We start from the raw sequence: 20,014 nt of genomic DNA on the forward strand, positions 1-20,014 counted from the left end.
ATGGAAGTAGGCAAATTGCTTGCCTGCATTTGAATATAGTATTCCATGCTTAAAAATGTGATAGTAACAGCCTGCCTCATTGAATTGTATGAACACAAAATGAGTGAATACAGAAAGCAACCAATGGCATTACGTGCTCAATGAGACTTAGTCTGTTGCTCCTTCTACTCATGGCCAACTTCTTAGATTTCCTTTGGTACTTTCTACCACTCAGTCCACTTAACAAAGAGTTAGCACTTGACTCTTTCTAAATGTCTACATAGTATAAAATTAATCTATAAATGCATGTCTGCTAACCTACTTTTATCTCTTTCAAAGCATTTATGAGACAAGTATAAAATAACAATATCAAATAATGCTATTATCTAGCATACTTCGATGTTCTTGTTTGACTCCAATGCTTCTTCTAATTTTCTCTGTCTAATCATATTTGACAACCTTTTAATTCGTGTATTATAAAATTAAAATAATTGAGGAACTAAAGCTGATGCTAAAGTAATCTATTACAAATTAGACTTCAGAAATTTGTGTATTGGAGAGCCATTATGTCTACTTCTTTAATAAGTTGAAATGATATGAAAAACAAACTGTTAATAAAAGACTTGCAACCATGGTTTTTAGCTAATTTAATCAATGGCTAGATAGCATATTTTTAGAATGAACAGTATTATCTTACGTATTGCATTTCAATACGTCATAGGTGCACTTGTATTCACTGGTTTAAAACATTATGGAGACTGTCTCATTTATGTTTTATAAGACGATGATGATATTTAAACAAGTCTAACTCATTAAATGATGGGAGAAATTTGAATTCAAAAATAATTATATGTATTTCATATCTTTCAATCTAAGATAAGATTTTCATGATTCAGAAACCCCAAGTGGAATACAAATCTAATTGTAACTTCAAGGGTGCAGGTGACCAGGTGGAACAGATAAAGCAAACTTTGTGCTTTATTCACAAACTCTCTGCCCCATAGCAAAAGAGGTCTCCTAGTGACATATATGTGTTATTAACCTGGGTATTAGAGAGCATTTATCTCATAAAACTTATTTATAACCCAATTTACATGATATTTCCAGGGAGTCTAGCTCATAAATTCTGAACTTCAGGGTTTATTTTCTATAAGCTGTTTTCAACCAGGCTATCCTGTTAAGAATATTCAATCTACCAATATCCTCTTTGTAGCAAAGGTAGACTGCTTTAAACAGAACTCCAATTATCATACTAATAAGGAAATTAGACCAACTGACTTGCTTTTCTTCTTTTTTTGTGGGAGCATCCCTTTGATGTGGGCACAGCATGCATCAGGCTATCCCTTTGAATTTTGTATTCCTTTTTATAATTCCAGATGACGTGATTGAAGAAAACAATGCTTCAGAAAGAATATCTCATGCACTAAGGTCACTTACTGGAGAAGGTATGTGTGTGTTTAGGTGCTACAATAAATTAACAGTAAGAAATCTATCTATCTATCTATCTATCTCCACAAATGTACCTGTATCTATAACTATATCCATATATCTGTCTCCACATCTATATCTATCGATATACCTGTATCTATATCCACATATCCATATCTATACCTATATCTGTATATCTATCTATATCTATATCTATTCCTGTTAGATTGTGGCAGAGCATTTAATCATTTCTCAGTGTATCCTTTTTCTCTCTTTGGCTCACTCCATGCACATGCAAACAATATTCTATCATTTTGGCCAAATGTAGTCTGAGTGAAATTTGTTATAAAAACTTTAAAAAGAAATGATTCTTCAAAAATTTTGCTGACCTGGAGAGTTGGTAAATTAGGCATCCGGAGCACAATACTTTTTATGCTTTTATATTTTTGCTGTGTATTGTTTTATTTCAGGATATTTTATTGTAATGGCACTCATTTTTGAGACCACACTTACTTTTATGACTTCCATGTGATTGGAATATATTATATAAGTATAACTTGACTTATTATTTGAAATAGATGTGTGCATGAGTATTCCTAAAAGTCACTTTACTAGAAGTCTATATTTTATATAATTTACAGGAATGGATCCCTATGGGCAAATCTCATGAACTTTCATTTGCACAAATCTTTTCCAGCTGACAATATAATAGGACATCATGTCTTTTCAGACTGCACAATTCTAAGACATAGGAACAAGGAGTAGCTAAAGATGAACAAAACAATAAAATTATTAAGTGGTATAAAAGTGAAAAGAGCTGGATCATGGGTTCTCAAAGTTACTAAATAACAGAGAGATAGTAAACATACAGATAAAGGAGATAGAGGAATTTAGATAAATGTATATAGAGATGAGATAGATAGATGGATAGATAGATAGATGATTTATAGATAGAATGTGGTTCTATGTTTACAATTTTTATTTTCTTTACCCATATGTGATGTCAAGGAATAATGCCTGAAAGCTATAAAATATCATATCCTTTAAGAGACTAAAAGGAAAAATAAATAAATGCATGTTTGTGAAAACAGGTGCTTCTTTAGTAACAAATATAATTTTTATATTAGAGATTCAAATTCCATAAAACAAAAGCTATTTAATTTCATGTAGTCTTTGGATTTAAACACCCTAAAGTCTATATATTTAAAAAAATGAAATATTATTTATGTCTTTAAAATTTCCACAAAAATATGAATAGGAGGATATTTTATGATAAGATACTCATATTTAACTATATAATGAAAATATAATCAATATTCTTCTTTTTTAATAATCCTATCCACAAATTAGAAAGTCAATATCAATTTATAGAAACAGAAGACTGATTTGCCATGTCATTGCATTATGTTAGTTTTTAAGGAGAATATAAATGAAATACACATCTAATACATAAAATAATATCAAAATACATTATAGAAAATATTAATAATTATAACATGGATCTATATAAAATAGATAATAAAAAAGTAATGTGAATAAATACATCTGAATTTGTTGTCTTAAGCATAAGTATGCTAATAAATTCTATAAATTGTTTTTATGCACAAATACACATACACAGTTTATGCCTATTCTATCTTCTCTTTTTTGTATATTCAACCTCTCAGCCATCTCTCTCCCATCAATATTTGCATATCCAAGTTAACCCTGTGGAAGCCCCACTGTAGACCCGTCCTCCACACCAAAGGATCTCTTAGTCATCCTTTTCATTCTAAACTTTCACTTTCCAATCTCTCATTTTCAGCAACAACAACCTTTCCTCTTAGATTTTTGTGACTTTATTTTCCCTTAATATTAAGTATTACCCAACAAATTGCTGTTAAAATCCTTTAAATTAATTGACTGCTCCAATATCAGTCTTTTCTAGAGGATGGGAAATTGTTTCTCTATTCTAACCAGCATTTTTCGCTAAGATATAGAATTCTATATGAAACATAAAAAATAATTCACAGGGCGCTGGCATTGTGGTGTAGCAAGTAAAGCTGCCATCTGCAATACTATCACTTCATATTGACAATGATTGGTAGCCCAGCTGCATCACTTCTGATCCAGCTCCCTGCTAATGGCCTGGGGAAAGCAGTGAAAAATGGTCCAAGTGCTTGGGCCCCTTCTACCAGGTGGGAAACCCAGGTGAAACTCCTGGATCCTGGCTTCAGTCTGGTCATTGCAGCCAGCTACAGAATAAACCAGTGGGTGGAAGGTTCTCTTTCTCTGTGTCTCCCTCTATCTCTGTAACTCTTACAAATAAATAAATAAAGATTCCTTTGCAAAACACCATCAATTTAGTCATAGGTATTTCTTAGAGCTGTAGTAACATCCACACTCTCTCGTGGCACCAATATTCTTTCTGTTGTTTTTTTTTTTTCTTTTTCTTTTTTGTCCCATACACTATTGAAAACATCATGTAGCTGATTCATACCTTTCTTTCCTTGTCTACTTTCAGATTCATATAAGAGGTCTCATTTAATACATTTACAGGATTTTTAAGGGGTAGGCATTTTTGTGCATCAGGTTAAGCCGCCGCTCAACATAGTGCCCATACTTCGTGCCTGGTTTAAACTCTAGCTACCCATCTTCCATCTAACTTCCTGTTAATGCACACCCTGGGATGTAGTAGATGATGGTTCAAGTACTTGCGTCCCTGCCGCTGATCTGGCATTAGCTTCTCCAGGACACTACAGGATGCATTTAGCTTAAATGTATATTAAAATATTAGGCATTCTCTCAAATGAGTTTAAATGAATTTTATTTTTAGACAACCTACATGACAATTTTTTTTCCTTAAAAACAATGCTTCCACCCCAAGTAAATCATGGTCAAAATAAGTGAGGAGGTCAACATAACGTCAGTCCCACTTCCCGTAAATTCTGGTGTTGTGTGGGTGACAAGCAGCATCCAGATATGATGAGAAGTGGTAGATCCGAATTGCCAATTTTGTGAACATTTTTCCATTTCTGAACCATCCTTAAAGAAAATCATAAATGGGCTCACACCATCCCCACGGTCATCCAGCAGAGCAACCATGCCATCTGGATTCATGTTTTCACCAATGTAGAACTGGTAGGTTTTGAAATTAGCAAGGATGTGCTTGATTTGTTCTGCAGCCCCCATCATAAACAGTTTTACTCTTCTGGTCTCTGTTCTTTAAGTCTACCTTTGATTGATTTCATGTAATCTTTGACACACTTCTTGTAGGCTTCTTTTGTGAAGCTGGTCTCCTGCAGATGGTGGTTCATAATATCAATACCAGTGATCACTGTGTTTTCAGTACCTTTGCCCCTGGGGCCTCCGGCGGAGACATATCCCCCAATGAGCGACTCATCGTGTTACCCTCTGTCCTACTGACCATCTTCCCCTGCACCTTTAGGCACAGTCTGCTCAAGATCTAACGGATCCTGTAAATGTCCCAGAACAATTTGTGGTGGTTGACGAGGTCCCAGTAGATAATCACAATGGTGGCACTAGCTTGGCAGGAGCTCGGAGTTGGGGGTGAGCAAGGTGCAGTCAGGGTGGCTCTTGGAGGTGGCAGGGGGCGGGGGGGCAGGCAGAAAAGCTCAGAGTTTTTCAACTTGTAGAAGGCAGTGTCTTTATCAGGAGCCCACTCTTCTCAGTATGTTGCTGATGTAGTTGGCCCACTGCTAAGGAATATTAAACACTCCGCCAAGTGAAACCAAGACAGATTTCCAGTGTTTGCAGCAAATCAGCAGGAGGAGGCTGTAAGTGTTTCCTATGAGGCTACCAACGGAAGCCATTTTTTATTGTTGCTAGTGGAATGAAAACTAAAGCATAATGTCACTGTCTTTACCTGGTTTTTCAGCCATTCTGGCTCATGAAATGAATTTAGAGGAATATAGGTATAAAATTCCAAACATGTTGGAACAAAACCAAAATTGAGACTTCCTGGTCACTAAAAGCAACTCCTATGATGCATGCTTATTGAAAATGTCAGGAAGAATTTCTTCTCAATCAAAGCTTTTTTTTTTTGAGATGGTTTCATATATATACCAAATTAATAAAACCTCAGTTTAAATTATCATACATATTATTTAATTTTAGGACATCCGGTTTTAGTATAAATGTCACGTGAATAAAGTGTATTTTTTTTGGTTCAAAATTATGGCAGAGAGGGTTGGCTTTTGGGATTTAATTCACAAAGTTAACAATATCAATACTGGCTGTATTCTAAAATTTGTTTTTGCCTCTTAACCATATTCACACACTGAATTTTCTTAACTCTCCATATTGCCACCTAAACATACCAGCAAGCACACAAAATGAAACAGAGCATAGGAATTCTCTAAAGTAATCACCAATATTGTTACTCAACCAACAGGTACAAATTGACCTGTTGTTGTTTTTATGATAATACAGCAATAGAACCAAAGTCTACTTCTTGTGGCTGTATGAGCAGCAGATATCCTGAAGACAATCCGGGGTTTCTTCAACTGGGAGCTAAGACATATTTTAAAACTGAAGAAGTCTGAAAATTAAAGAATATTGTGAAGAATCTTGGAGATCTACAATATCAGTGTATAGAAATAGGAAAGGCCGGCACCGTGGCTCAACAGGCTAATCCTCCGCCTAGCGGTGCCGGCACACCAGGTTCTATCTAGTCCCAGTCGGGGTGCCGGATTTTGTCCCGGTTGCCCCTTTTCCAGGCCAGCTCTCTGCTATGGCCCGGGAGTGCAGTGGAGGATGGCCCAAGTCCTTGGGCCCTGCATCCCATGGGAGACCAGGAGAAGCACCTGGCTCCTGCCTTCGGATCAGCACGATGCACTGGCCACAGCACACTGGCCACGGAGGCCACTGGAGGGTAAACCAACAGCAAAGGAAGACCTTTCTCTCTGTCTCTCTCTCTCACTGTCCACTCTGCCTGTCAAAAAAAAAAAAAAAAAAGAAAAGAAAAGAACAGAACAGAAAAGAAAAGAAAAGAAAAGAAAAGAAATAGGAAAAATTATTGAACATCTACCATATATCCCTCATGGCCTAATTTAAATTTGGAGAAATATGTACACTGTCATCAAGTTGATCAAGATTTTGGTATTATCCAATGTTACTCAGTAGTCAAGGGAAAAGAATGTATAAAAGATGCGGTTGAAAAATCTAAAAGAAATGATTTTTGAGCATGTGTTCCAGAAATACAGGAAGGCAAAAGGACTGTAGTCATTGTAGCAAATGCATTGACCAGAAGGATATGAATCCAGGAAGGTACTTACAATCTTTCACCCTCCCAGTAAATGTCAACTTCACCGTGGTGAATGGTATCAATTGGATGAGCCCTATTAAAAGTAGTGGGTTTTGGTGGTAATGTAGAAGATGCATAAAATATAAATGACAATAACTTCATTTCACCATCTAGAAATAAAAACTGTTATTGTGTTGATGCATTTATTCTAATCTCTGTCAATGTCCATATGCTGTGTGAGAGCATATTGGGGAGAATCGGGGAGAGAGAGAGACAAAAAAAGAGAGTTCAACAGTGTGTTCAATGTCTTCATATTTTTATATATAAAATTTGTTATAGGTAATTTCTCAAATTTCTCTTTTAAATTAATATTATCATCTGACTGTTCTCGAAATAATGGATTTTACCTGAAACTTTCTCTGCAATTGTTGTATCATTTATGGCATTAAAATCAGTATTAAATTCATTTTCATGAATAATATGTTATATAGTAATCTTCAACTTACAACTCTCATGTATGATTTCATCTTTGGTTTTATAGTAAATATTTGTTCAAATATTATCCTGATTACCCATTTTCAAAATGTTTTTCACAGAGTCTGAAGTTGATTTGGTTGGAAGTGGAAAGCTTAGTGCTCTCCGAACAAAACTACACAGGGAAAAGTCATATGCAATGTTTACAAAGAGCCAGGAAAAGTTCTCATTCCTCTGGTCCAAAATGGACAACCTTATAGATAAACAGGCATGAATGAGGGTATTGACAAGGATTTGCGTTGAGTACTGGGGAATAAAATTCACTTGGACACAACACAGCTTGGGTTCCCTGTAACAATGCTAACCAAAAAAAAGTATCTAAAACATTTCCTAGTAATTTAACAATTACAGATCAAAGAAATAAAATATCAATGCTGATCTTCCTGAAAGAGGAATCAAGAAAGAAATATCATTCACTGAGCTATAAAAAATTTAAGCATTTAGAAATAAATTTAACAAAAGCAGTGAAAGAAGACCACAGTGAAAATTATACATCACTGATGAAAATATGATCAATGAAACATACACACACATGCACACACACACAAACAACTATAAAGATATTCTGTATTTGTAGAATGGAAGTATTAATATCATTAAATGTCCATACTACCTAAGGCAAATAAAAGATTCAGTGAAATCTCTAGCAAAATGCCAATGACATTCTTTACTGAATTGGAAAAAAGAAATCCTAAAACTTTAATATAATCACAAAAGATCCACAATAGCCAAAGGGATCCTGAAAAAAATCAATCTAGACATTGCAATATATGATTTTAAAGCATTCTAAAACAAACAAACAAACCTTTAGTATTTAAAATAGCATGGTATTTACATAAAAATTACATAAATCAATGGAATAGAATAGAGATCTCAGATATATTTTTTTCCTTTTTTTTTTCTTTTTGACAGGCAGAGTAGATGGTGAGAGAGAGAGAGAGGGAGAGAGATTGAGAGAAAGGTCTTCTTTGCCATTGGTTCACCCTCAAATGGCCGCTGTGGCCAGTGTGCTGCGGCCGGTGCATTGCACTGATCCGAAGCCAGGAGCCAGGTGCTTTTCCTGGTCTCCCATGCTGGTGCAGGGCCCAAAGACTTGGGCCATCCTCCACTGCCTTCCCGGGCCACAGCAGAGAGCTGGCCTGGAAGAGGGGCAACCGGGACAGAATCCGGCGCCCCAACCGGGATTAGAACCTGGTGTGCTGGCGCCGCAGGCAGAGGATTAGCCTATTGAATCACAGCGCCGGCCTATTTTTAAAGATTTATTTATTTACTTGAGAAACATAGTTACAGACAGAGAAAAAAAAGAGATGGAGAGGCACACACAGAGAGAGAGAGAAAGAGAGATTTTTCATCCGCTGGTTCACTCTCCAAATGGCTGCAACGGCAGGAGCTGAGACAATCTAAAGTCAAAAGCCAAGAGCTTCTTCTGGGTCTCACACAGGTGCAAGGACTCAAATATTTAGACCATCTTCTGCTTTCCTAGGCCATCAGCAGGGAACTGGATCAGAAGTGGAGCAATCAGTTCTCCAACAGGCTCCCAAATGGAATGCTGGTGCCACAGGTGGATGCTTAACCTACTATGCCAGAGTGCCAGCTCCAGGATCCCAGATATTAAACTTGTGAAATAAATCAGACACAGAAAGACAAATACTGCATGTTCTCCTTCATATGTAGGAGTTTAAAAAATAAGACAATGCAAACACAGTAATTTGATTAATGGAGATAGCAAAAAGTTGGAAGGATAGAAGAAGTTTTATTTAAAAGAAATAGAAGGTATTGGGTATGGTTTTATAGATTGTGACAAATAGAATAAAAACATTATATAATATATCAATAATAGGGAAAGCTGGTTGTGGGGTACAGGGGAATTCTTGTTATGACTACACAATTTTTGTTTTTTAATTTTAAAACTACTCAAATTAAGAAGCTTTGAGAGGAATTAACACCAATACAAATATAATATTTTTAGGAATAAAATGTAAAACATGTAGTCTATTACAATGTAAAATCCACAATGTCTAGCATATAATAAAAGGTGCAAAGGTTCAGGAAATATCTGCTGGTGAGAAAAAAAATCAGTCAATATTGACACAGAAGTAACATAGTAATATAATTATTGGGAAAATATGTTTAAATGCTTATCACAAGTATATCGTATATACTTAAGATGCTGGAAGAAAACATATAACATGCTAATTAGAGAGAAAATATACACGTGAAGAGTCAGATCAATTATCTAGGGATGTGTAAATGTCTAAATTGCTGTAAAAGAGAGAATGAGAATATGAGAAGAGATATGAGAAGATGAAATACCGCAGAAAGTAATATCAGCTTTGTAACATATCATTAGAAGCCATCCAAAAGGAAATATTCAAGAGAAAAAAAATTAAGGTGAAGTAAAATTTTCTCAAGCATTTAAAAGCTGAAATATTTGGCCATCACCAAACATTTATTTCTAGTAATTCAAACGGTGTCCTTAGAAAGAAGGGAAATAATACCATTATACAAACGCGGTTCAACAGAAAGTATGAGAAACAAAGGGAATGATATGTTATTTTTCTTATTTAAAACTCTTAAAAGGACTCTTGGCTATTTAAAACCAATATAACAATGGATTTTGGGGCTAGACATAAACCATCAGGAAGAGGTAAGAGAAAAAAATATAGTTTGGCAAAAATGTTAGATTTATCTGATTTCTTAAGGAATTTTAATTCTATTAAGTCAGCAAGAAATGAATGTCAAATTCTCCATGATGAAATCGTTTGGTTAAATATCACTTCACATGTCTACTATAGCTATAATACACAAAATATTTCAAAGTCTCTGAGAAGTTTTGCTATAAAATAATTTTACATACTTTAATCCATTATTCCCAAATCACTTGATCACTAAACCATTTTATCATCAAGTTAGGAGCTATTAGTATCCTGAAGAATACACTAAGGGAAGCTTTAATGTTTTATGTCTCACCACTTATTTAGCTATTGAATTTTTATTGATATTCCCATCCCATTAAAGACACGTTTGAAACCACACAGGATTTGTGGTTTAGATATCTGGATGCACCCGTTGCTGGTTGTCTAACGTGGGCTATGGAATTAAAATCTCTGTAAATCATTTTCATCTGTTTTTGAATTAGATAGAAAAATAAATCTTCAGAGTAACATTATAAAGATAAAGTGTATCTCGAAGTGCAATGCCTTCATGGAAAAAAACATAATAAAATATATTATGTACAAAAATTTTACAAAAAGCCAAATAATTGAACAACTAAGGCGTTAGAAAAATATTCTGACATCATTTATTTGTGTGTGTCCATGAAATGAGTAGAATTTATTTACCAAAAGTTATATCTATCTGACTACTGAAAACTAAAAAAAGCTGCTGTAAACTTATGCTAGTTGTCATTTATTGCTCAAGGACAATGCATTTGTACCGAAGGATATATTCATACGGATTCAGGTAAAGTGGAGCCCCGTGTCTCTATGAAATAAGAAGGTAATAACTAGGAGTGTAATGAGCTGGAATCTTTCAAAGTAGACATGTTTGGCTGAAAATAAATAAGATTGGTGCATATATGATAATCCCTCCTGGAAATTTGTAGGGCTGACATGAAGGAAAGTGACTTAAATTATCATACATTACATCAAATTAAACAAGGATAACATGATTTTTTCCAGTCTTTTACTTTTTTAAAAATAGTCAGTTTCCTGATTGTGTGGTACTTTAAATTAGACAACTTTCATGTTCAATCATGTATATGGATAAACTATGACATAACTATGCTATTAATATAGAATATTGTAATCTGTTAAAGAACAGAATATTATGGCTGGCATTGTGGCATAATGGGTAAAGCCACTGCCTGAAATGCTGGCATTTCTCATGGGCACCAGTTTGAGACCTGGCTACTCTACTTCTGATCCAGAGTCCTGCTAATGGCCTGGGAAAGCCGTGGAAGGTGACCCAAAATCTTGGGCCCCTGCAAGCACATGGGAGACATGGAAGAAGCTGCTGGCTTCTGCTTTTGGCTTGACTCAGCTCCACCTGTTGCCTGTCATTATGATAGAGAATCGGTGAATGGATGATTGTCTCTCTCGTCTCTCTCTCTCTGTTTCTCTCTGCTCCCTTTCTGTAATCTTTCAAAAAAAATAACCTTTAGAAAAAAAAAAAAGAAAATGAAACAATATTGTTCTGCTAAACATTAATTCTGTCTTCTTCCTTACAAGAGATATAAAGGAATTATGCCCACACCTCCAAAGCATGAAACCATATACACAATGCAAAAGGTAATGTTTTGTAGCTAAAATCTAGTTTAAGTGAGTCCTATTTCCCATGCTTATAATGTTAAAAGGAGCAATCCAATTCTCATTCAGTTAAATATGTGAATATTAAGCTTAGTGTTGGCAGATCAAATGTCTGTGGTTTTCTTTAATTCATTTTTAGCCATAGACATGGTTATTTCTGGACAAGCTCTGCTCCAACCATTCTTTCACATCCTATTTTTTAAAAAAATTAAGCTACACAGATTTCATGTATTTTATATATACAGATTTGGGAACATAGTGACACATTCCTCCCTACCCTCCCTCCCACAAAAAATCCAACCCTCATCCTCCTCCTTCTCACATTCCTACTCTTAATTTTACAAAGATATATTTTTAGTTTACTTAAGGGTCATATAATTAACCCTACACTAAGTAAAAAAAAAATTCAACAAATAGTATGAAGAAAAAAAAAAAAAAAACACTGTTCCTCAACAGAAGAGACAAGGGCTGTAAATGATCATCAACTCGCCAGATGTCTATTTCATTCCAACATATTTCATTTCAGGTACTCTGTTAGTTTGCTAGTTACCTTGGATCAGGATAAATATATGATATCTGTCAACTTTGTCCATATTTTTGCAAAAGACAGGATTTCTTTTTTTTTTTTTTCTTTTCTTACAGCTGAGTGGACACCTTTGTCTACTCCAATGCTTGATGGAATCTGGGTTGATTCCATATCTTAGCTATTGTGAATTAGGCTGTTACGAACTGGAGGTACAGATAACTCTTACATATGCTGATTTATTTTGGTTTGGGTAAATTTCCAGGGGTGGGTTGGCTGGATCTTATGATAGGTTTGCACAGAATTCCTGAGATATCGCCATACTGCCTTACACAGTGGCTGCACAAGTTTACATTCCCACCAACAGTGGACCAGGGTATCTTTCCCCCAGATCCTCACCAGCATTTGTCATTTCTTAATTTCTCTGTGAGAGCCATTCTAACTGTAATGAAGTGAAACCTCATTGTGGTATTGATTTGTATTTCCCTGATAGCTAGTGACCCTGAATATTTTCTGAAGTGTGTGTTGGCCACTTGAATTTCCTCTTTTGAAAAATGCCTGTTCAAAGTCCTTTGCCCAATAGATTCTGGATGCTAAACCTTTATCCATTGCCTAGTTTGCAAATATTTTCTCATTCTGTCAGTTAATCTTCACTTTACTGAATGTACCTTTTGCAGTGCAGAATTTTCTCTGCTTGATGTAATCCCATTTGCCAATTTTGGTTTTGATTGCCTGTGCTTCTGGGTTCTTTTCCAAGAAGTTTTTGCCAATGCAAATATTTTTTTTAAAACTTCTATTTAATGAATATAAATTTCCAAAGTACAGCTTATGGATTATAATGGCTTCCCCCCCATAACTTCCCTCTCACCTGCAACCCTCCCCTTTCCCGCTCCCTCTCCCCTTCCATTCACATCAAGATTCATTTTCAATTCTCTTTATATACAGAAGATGAGCTTAGTATATACTAAGTAAAGATTTCAACAGTTTACACCCACATAGCAACACAAAGTGAAAAAAATACTGTTGGAGTAATAGTTATAGCATTAAATAACAGTGTACAGCACATTAAGGACAGAGATCCTACATGATATTTTTTAAAAATTAATTAATTTTCTATGTAATTTCCAATTTAACACCAGGTTTGTTTTTTTTTTAATCATCTTTATATACAGAAGATCGATTCTGCATATACTAAGTAAAGATTTCATCTGTTTGAACCCGCACAGAAACGCAAAGTGTAAAAATACTGTTTCAGTACTAGTTATAGCATCACTTCACATTAGACAACACATTAAGGACAGATCCCACATGAGATGTAAGTATACAGTGACTCCTGTTGTTGACTTAACAATTTGACACTCTTGTTCATGGTGTCAGTAATCTCCCTAGGCTCTAGTCATGAGTTGCCAAGGCTATGGAAGCCTTTAGAGTTGTAATTTTCATCATGAGGATCTTTGGCATTATTGGCTAAATTTATTCCATGGTACTTAATTATTTTTGGAGACAGGGTGAATGGGACCTATCTTAAAAGTTCTTTCTCAGCCATGACGTCTGTGTATACAAAGGCTATTGATTTTTCTATTTAATTTTGTATCCTACCGCTTTACCAAATTGTTTTATGAGTCCCAATAGTCTCTCAGGATCCCCTCTTTATAGATTCATGTCATCTGCAAATAAGGATAATTTGGTTCCCCCCTTTCCAATTTGTATCCCTTTGATTTATATTCTTGCCTAACAGCTCTGGCTAAAATTTCCAGAGTAGGCATCCTTGTCTAGCACTGGATCTCAGGGGAAAATGCTTCTAGCTTTTCTCCATTTAATAGGATACTGGCCATGAGTTATTTTTTTAAAGATTTATTTATTTATTTGAAAGTCAGAGTTACACAGAGAGAGGAGAGGCAGAGAGAGAGATAGAGGTCTTCCATTCGCTGGTTCACTCTCCAATTAGCTGCAACTGCCAGAGCTGCGCCAATCCAAAACCAGGAGCCAGGAGCTTTTTCTTCCAAGTCTCCCACATGGGTATAGGGGCCGAAGGACTTGGGTCAACTTCTACTGCTTTCCCAGGCCATAGCAGAGAGCTGGATCAGAAGTGGAGCTCCCAGGTCTCAAACTGGTGCCCATATGGGATGCTGGCGCTTCAGGCCAGGGAATTAACGGCTGCACCACAATGCCGGCCCCTGGCCACGAGTTTGTCATAAATTGCCTTGATTGTGTTGAGGAATGTCCCTTTAATATCTAAGTTGCTCAAGGTTTTCATCATGAAAGGATGTTGTATTTTGTCAAATGCTTCCTCTGCATCTGGTGAGATAACCACATGATTTTGTTCTTCAGTTTGTCAATGTGATGTATCATATTGATTTATTTGTGAATGTTGAACCATCTCTGCATACAAGGGAGAAATCCCACTTGGTCTGGGTGAATAATCTTTCTCATGTGTTGTTGGAATCAATTATCTAAAATATTTTTGAGGATTTTTGCACCTATGTTCATTAAGGATATTAGTCTATAGTTCTCTTTCTCTGTTGTATGTTTTTCCAGCTTAGGAATTAAGGTGATGCAAGCTTCAGAAAAGGAGTTTAGGAGGACTCCCTCCCTTTACATTTTTTAATAGTTTGAGAAGAATTGAATTACTTCTTCTTTAAATGTCTGATAGAATTCAGCAAAAAAGACATCTTGTCCTCGGCTTTTCTTTGTAGGAATATTTTTATTACTGATTACATTTCCATCTTGGTTATTGGTCTTTTAGGTGTTCTTTGTCATAAGGACTCAATTTAGGTAGGTTTTATGTGTCTGGGATTCTATCCATTTCTTCTAGGTTTCCCAATTTGCTGTCATATAGTTCTTTGTATTAATTCCTGATGATTCTTTTCATTTCTGTGGTCTCTGTAGTTACAGTTTCTTTTTCATATCTGATTTTATTGATTTAGGTCTTCTCCCTGTTTTTTTTTTTTAATTTTTTTGGTTTAGTTGGGCCAATGGTGTATTTTGTTAATTTTTTTCAAAAAACAACTCATCAATTTATTGATCCTTTGTGTTTCAATTTTGTTTCTTCTCTAATTTTAATTATTTCCCCCTACTTTTGAGATTTGGTTTGTTTCTTTTTCTGGGTCTTTGAGATGCATTGAGAGATTATTTATCTGGTATTTTTCCGACTTCTTCATGTAGCCCCAAATGCTATAAACTTCCCTCTTACTGCTTTTGCTATATCCCCTAAATGTTAATATGTGTTGTCATTTTCATTTTTTTCCAGAATTTTTTTTTTAATTTTATTTTGATTTCTTCAATGGCCTATTGTTCATTCAAGAACATGTTGCTAGGTCTCCATGAGTTTGCATGTGATGTAGACATGCTTGACTTACTCATTTCCAACTTCACTCCATTGTGGTTAGAGAAGATGTATAGTGTGATTTCAATTGTTTTGAATTTGCTGAGACTTGTTTTATGGTCTAGCCTATGGTCTATCTTAGAGAAAGTTCCATGCACTGATGTGAAGAATGTGTATTCTGCAACTGTGGGATGAAACGATCTGAAGATATCAGATCCATTCAGTCCATAGAGTCAATTAGCTCTGTTGCTTCTCTGTACGGTTGATCTGTCCATTGATGAAAGTGGGGTTTTAAAGTCTTCTATTATTATTTTATTGAAGTCTGTCACCATTTAGATCCATTAACATTACTTTTAAATGGCCAGGCACCCTGTTAAGTGGGTGCATATACATTTATTATACTCATATCTTCCTGCTGAATTGATCCCTTAATCAATACATAGTGCCCCTCTTCAACTATTTTAACGTTTTTATGTTAAAGTCTATTTTGCCTGATATTAGGATCACATCTCATGCCCCTCTTTGGTTTCTGTTAGCATGGAATATCTTTTTCCATTCTTTCGCTTTCATCTGCATGCATCTTGGTTGGTGAGCTGTGTTTCTTGTAGGCAACAAATAGATGGCTCTTATTTTTTAATCCATTTAGCCACTCTGTATCTTTTAACTGGAGAGAAGGCCATTTAAATTCAAGGTGACTATTGACAAATAATGACTTTGCCCTGACATTTTTCCATAAGCATTCCTATTAGTTATTTTGGATTTCTTTTGTATTTTCACTGGGGAATTTTCTGCCTTCACACTCATCAGCCATTATTATATGCTTCAGATAAACGATGGTGAGGGTAAAAATGACTCAGGACACCAGATAGGAGAAATTTAAGGAAGTTGGAGTTTGAATCACTAATTCAATCAGTTTCAATTCTCTTACTTTTAAGATCGTGTTATGTGAGATTTATGAAAAAATGTATTTCCTACATGATTACTACATTTGACCCAGGAATACCGTTCTATTGTCATTACGTTCAATTAATGGATTACTTGCAAAAAAAAAAAAAAGAAAAAAAAAACATTGTGAACAATCTTAGACATGAATACTCCATTCATTGAAAAATAATTTGTGCAAAATACTTACTTATTTTTATTGTTTTTTTTTTTTATTTGACAGGCATAGAACAAGAGAATGAGAGAAAACCTGTAAATTCACTCCTTAAATGCCCACAATGGCTGACATTAAGCTAGATACAAGCTGGAAGGCTGGAACTCATTTCATGCCTCCCACATGGGTGGGAAGGGCTTAATTACTTGAGTCATCACCACTGCTTCCCCAATTCTGCCTTAGCAGAGGGCGAGAATAAGGAGCCAAAGTTGGGACTCAAATTCATGTATTCTGATAAGGCTCCCAGGCACAGTAACTGGTTGATTAATTGTTAGACTAAATATTTGCCCTTCACCCCACTCCTGGATACTTAGCTCTGTCAAGTTTTGTAAATTTTCACAGAAACATAGTTAGCTGATTACATGTTTAGCTGTCAACAATTATGAAACCAATCTTACCAAATCAGTCACTATTTGAAATAATTTGTTTCTTAACTATGTTGGGCTTCATATTGAATTTAATGCAAAAAGTAAATAAGATTAAATATATCAGGAAAATAATTTCTCCAAACAGAAGATGTTAGAAGATATAAAAGGACAATTGGGTCCTATGTTTGTTTTCAGAGTTTTGTCTTTAAAAATGCTATGAACTGGCCGGCGCCACGGCTCAATAGGCTAATCCTCCGCCTTGCAGCACCGGCACACCAGGTTCTAGTCCCGGTTGGGGCGCCGGATTCTGTTCTGGTTGCCCTTCTTCCAGGCCAGCTCTCTGCTGTGGCCAGGGAGTGCAGTGGAGGATGGCCCAAGTGCTTGGGCCCTGCACCCCATTGGAGACCAGGAGAAGCACCTGGCTCCTGCCTTCAGATCAGCAGGGTGTGCCGGCTGCAGTGCACTGGCCACAGCGGCCATTGGAGGGTGAACCAATGGCAAATGAAGACCTTTCTCTCTCTCTCTCTCTCTCTCTCTCTCTCTCACTGTCCACTCTGCCTGTCAAAAAAAAAAATGCTATGAACTATCCATTTTAAGAAGAGTATTTATTATTCAATAAACATTCAAATGAAAGAATAATATGAATTTTGAAAACTGCTAAGATCTACATAGCACTAGAAGTAGTATTTTTCAAACTGATGATAGGAAACATGAAAGAAATTGCTCTACAATGTCTTATTAACAAAGTAGCATATTCATAGCATTCCAGGATTCTTTTTTTAAAAAAATTAATTTATTTATTTGAAAGTCAGAGTCACACAGAGAGAGGAGAGGCAGAGAGAGAGAGAGAGAGACAGGGAGAGAGAGAGAGAGAGAGAGAGAGAGAGAGAGGCCTTCCATCCGCTGGTTCACTCCCCAATTGGCCGCAATGTCCAGAGCTGCGCGGATCTGAAGGCAGGAACTAGGAGCGTCTTCTGGGTCTCCCACGCGGGTGCAGGGGCCCTAGGATCTGGGCCATCATTCACTGCCTTCCCAGGCCATAGCAGGAGCTGGATCGGAAGTGGAGCAGCCCTGTCTCTAACTGGCACCCATATGAGATGCCGGTGCTTCAGTCCAGGGCATTAGCCAGCTGTGCCACAGAGCTGGCCACACCCAGCATTCTTACTATAATCAGGATCTTATGGCATTTAGTCCTGTTTTGTGTATATTAGACTTCAGAAAATGCTGTTTAAATAGAATAGAGAAAGCAATAATAGAAATACTAATTCAAGATTTGGTATGTAGAAACATATGGCATATAGATGATTCTTTTCATGACTAATATCATGCCTTAGTACTTCCATTTCAATAGCTTTTATAAAGTGTTTTGACATAATGAATTTGCTTCTGAAATTGTAAGTCATATCTACAAGCAGCTCACGAGGTCATCACAGAAACCTCTCCCACAGCAGGAATTTGTCCTAGCAGCTAAGATGCCAGTTAGGATGCCCACATCTTGTGTGAATACCTAAGTTTGACCCATATCTCTGCCTCTTGACTCCAGCTTCCTGTTATTGCAGACCCTGGGGCGTGCGGGCATTCTGGTCCTTGTGGGTATTTAGGAAACAAAGCAATGAATGAGATAGCCTTCTCTCTCTCTCATCCAGAGTACACCTCAAATCACTTAATTAAAATATTTCTCCAATATGAAGGGAAATTTTCCTAGAGGAAGAAATATTCATGATGTTCTCATATTTTTCTGTAACAAATAATGTCTATTTCTTAATTAAAAACCTTTGGATAAGACAAAAACAATATTGTAAAATGGAATTTTAGTTATGACTAAGTTAAGGAATTTTCCTATAGCACTTGTAAATCATTTCAGGAGAGAATGTGGGATTTTAAAATTATGTTAATTTCATATTATAGCAAAGAACAATTCTTTGTTCATGTCAAGGAGTCTGAAAAAATGACTTAAAATTTTGTCATACTCAAATGGATATTAATTTTTATCTAAATCAAGGGTATAAGAACAAAGTAATTATTTGGAAGATATCCACTAAATGAAAAGCTATCTGATGGTATGAAGTGATTGATTTGTCCTGGATAATTTGCCATTAAAATAATGTATTAAATAGAATACCTAAAGAGATCAATAATGAGTAATGAGTTTTAATTAGATATTTAATGTCTTCAATCAAAGAAAAGTCCAAGTTCAGGTGGTGAAACATTTAAAGGAGAACTAATACCAATTATTTTTATATTATTACAAAAAAATAAAAAAGTGAGAATTCTTCCAAACTCATTCTACAAGGTCACTATTACTCTGAAACTAGAATCAGATAAAAACCCAAAAATTTAAACTAAAATCAAAGGTATAACAGCAACAAAAAAGAAAACTTCTGGTCAATATCCTTCATGAACACAGAAGCAAAAGTCCTTAGCAAAACGATAGTAAACCAATTCCAACAGAACAACCAAAAGATTAAATACCATGATCAAGTGGCGTTCATCCAGGCCTGCCGTCGTGGTTCAACATATTCAAATCGCGTAGCATGACTCACAGCAACAGGATAAAGGACAAAGGCCACGTGATCATTTCAATAAATGGAGAAAAGGAATTTGGTGAAGTACAATATCCCTTTAGGATAAAAACTCTTAACAAATCGAGTGTAGAAGGAATATGACTAGAAGTTTTAAAGGCTTTATAAAATAAGCCAACTGCTGACATGTACACTGAATGTAGTAAAGTTGAAGGCTTTCTCTGTAAGATCTGGAACGAGAAACATGAGAGCAATTGGGAAAGAAAAAAGATAAAGGACATCAGTATTAGAAAGCAGGAAGTCAAATTGTCACTGTTAGTCCCAAACTGTTAGAAGTAACAAATAGCTTCAACAAAGTGTCAGGATACAAAATCTACATGCAGCACTGGAGAAATGGAAGTCCTTCCAGGGAATAATGCAGGGAAAATTGAATATCCACCTGTAAAAATTTGAAGCTCCATGCATATCTCTCACCATGTAGAAAAATGTACTCAAAATGAGTACCAACCTAAATGCAGCTCCTGAAATTTTGAAGCTACTCAAAGAAAACACAGGTGAAATATTTTAGAATATTAGCACAGGCAAATATGCTTTTCAGAAGAATGGAAAAAAATTTGATTGTTACTG

At 35.7% G+C, this 20,014-nt stretch overlaps 1 pseudogene; it reads right to left on the reverse strand.

Annotated features, from left to right (window-relative positions):
* Window positions 1–2,071: 2,071 nt before the first annotated feature.
* Window positions 2,072–4,912, reverse strand: LOC133765363 (translationally-controlled tumor protein-like; annotated as a pseudogene).
* Window positions 4,913–20,014: the final 15,102 nt, after the last annotated feature.

The sequence above is a fragment of the Lepus europaeus genome, chromosome 8 (assembly GCF_033115175.1).
Source record: "Lepus europaeus isolate LE1 chromosome 8, mLepTim1.pri, whole genome shotgun sequence".
Taxonomy (NCBI): Eukaryota; Metazoa; Chordata; class Mammalia; order Lagomorpha; family Leporidae; genus Lepus; species Lepus europaeus.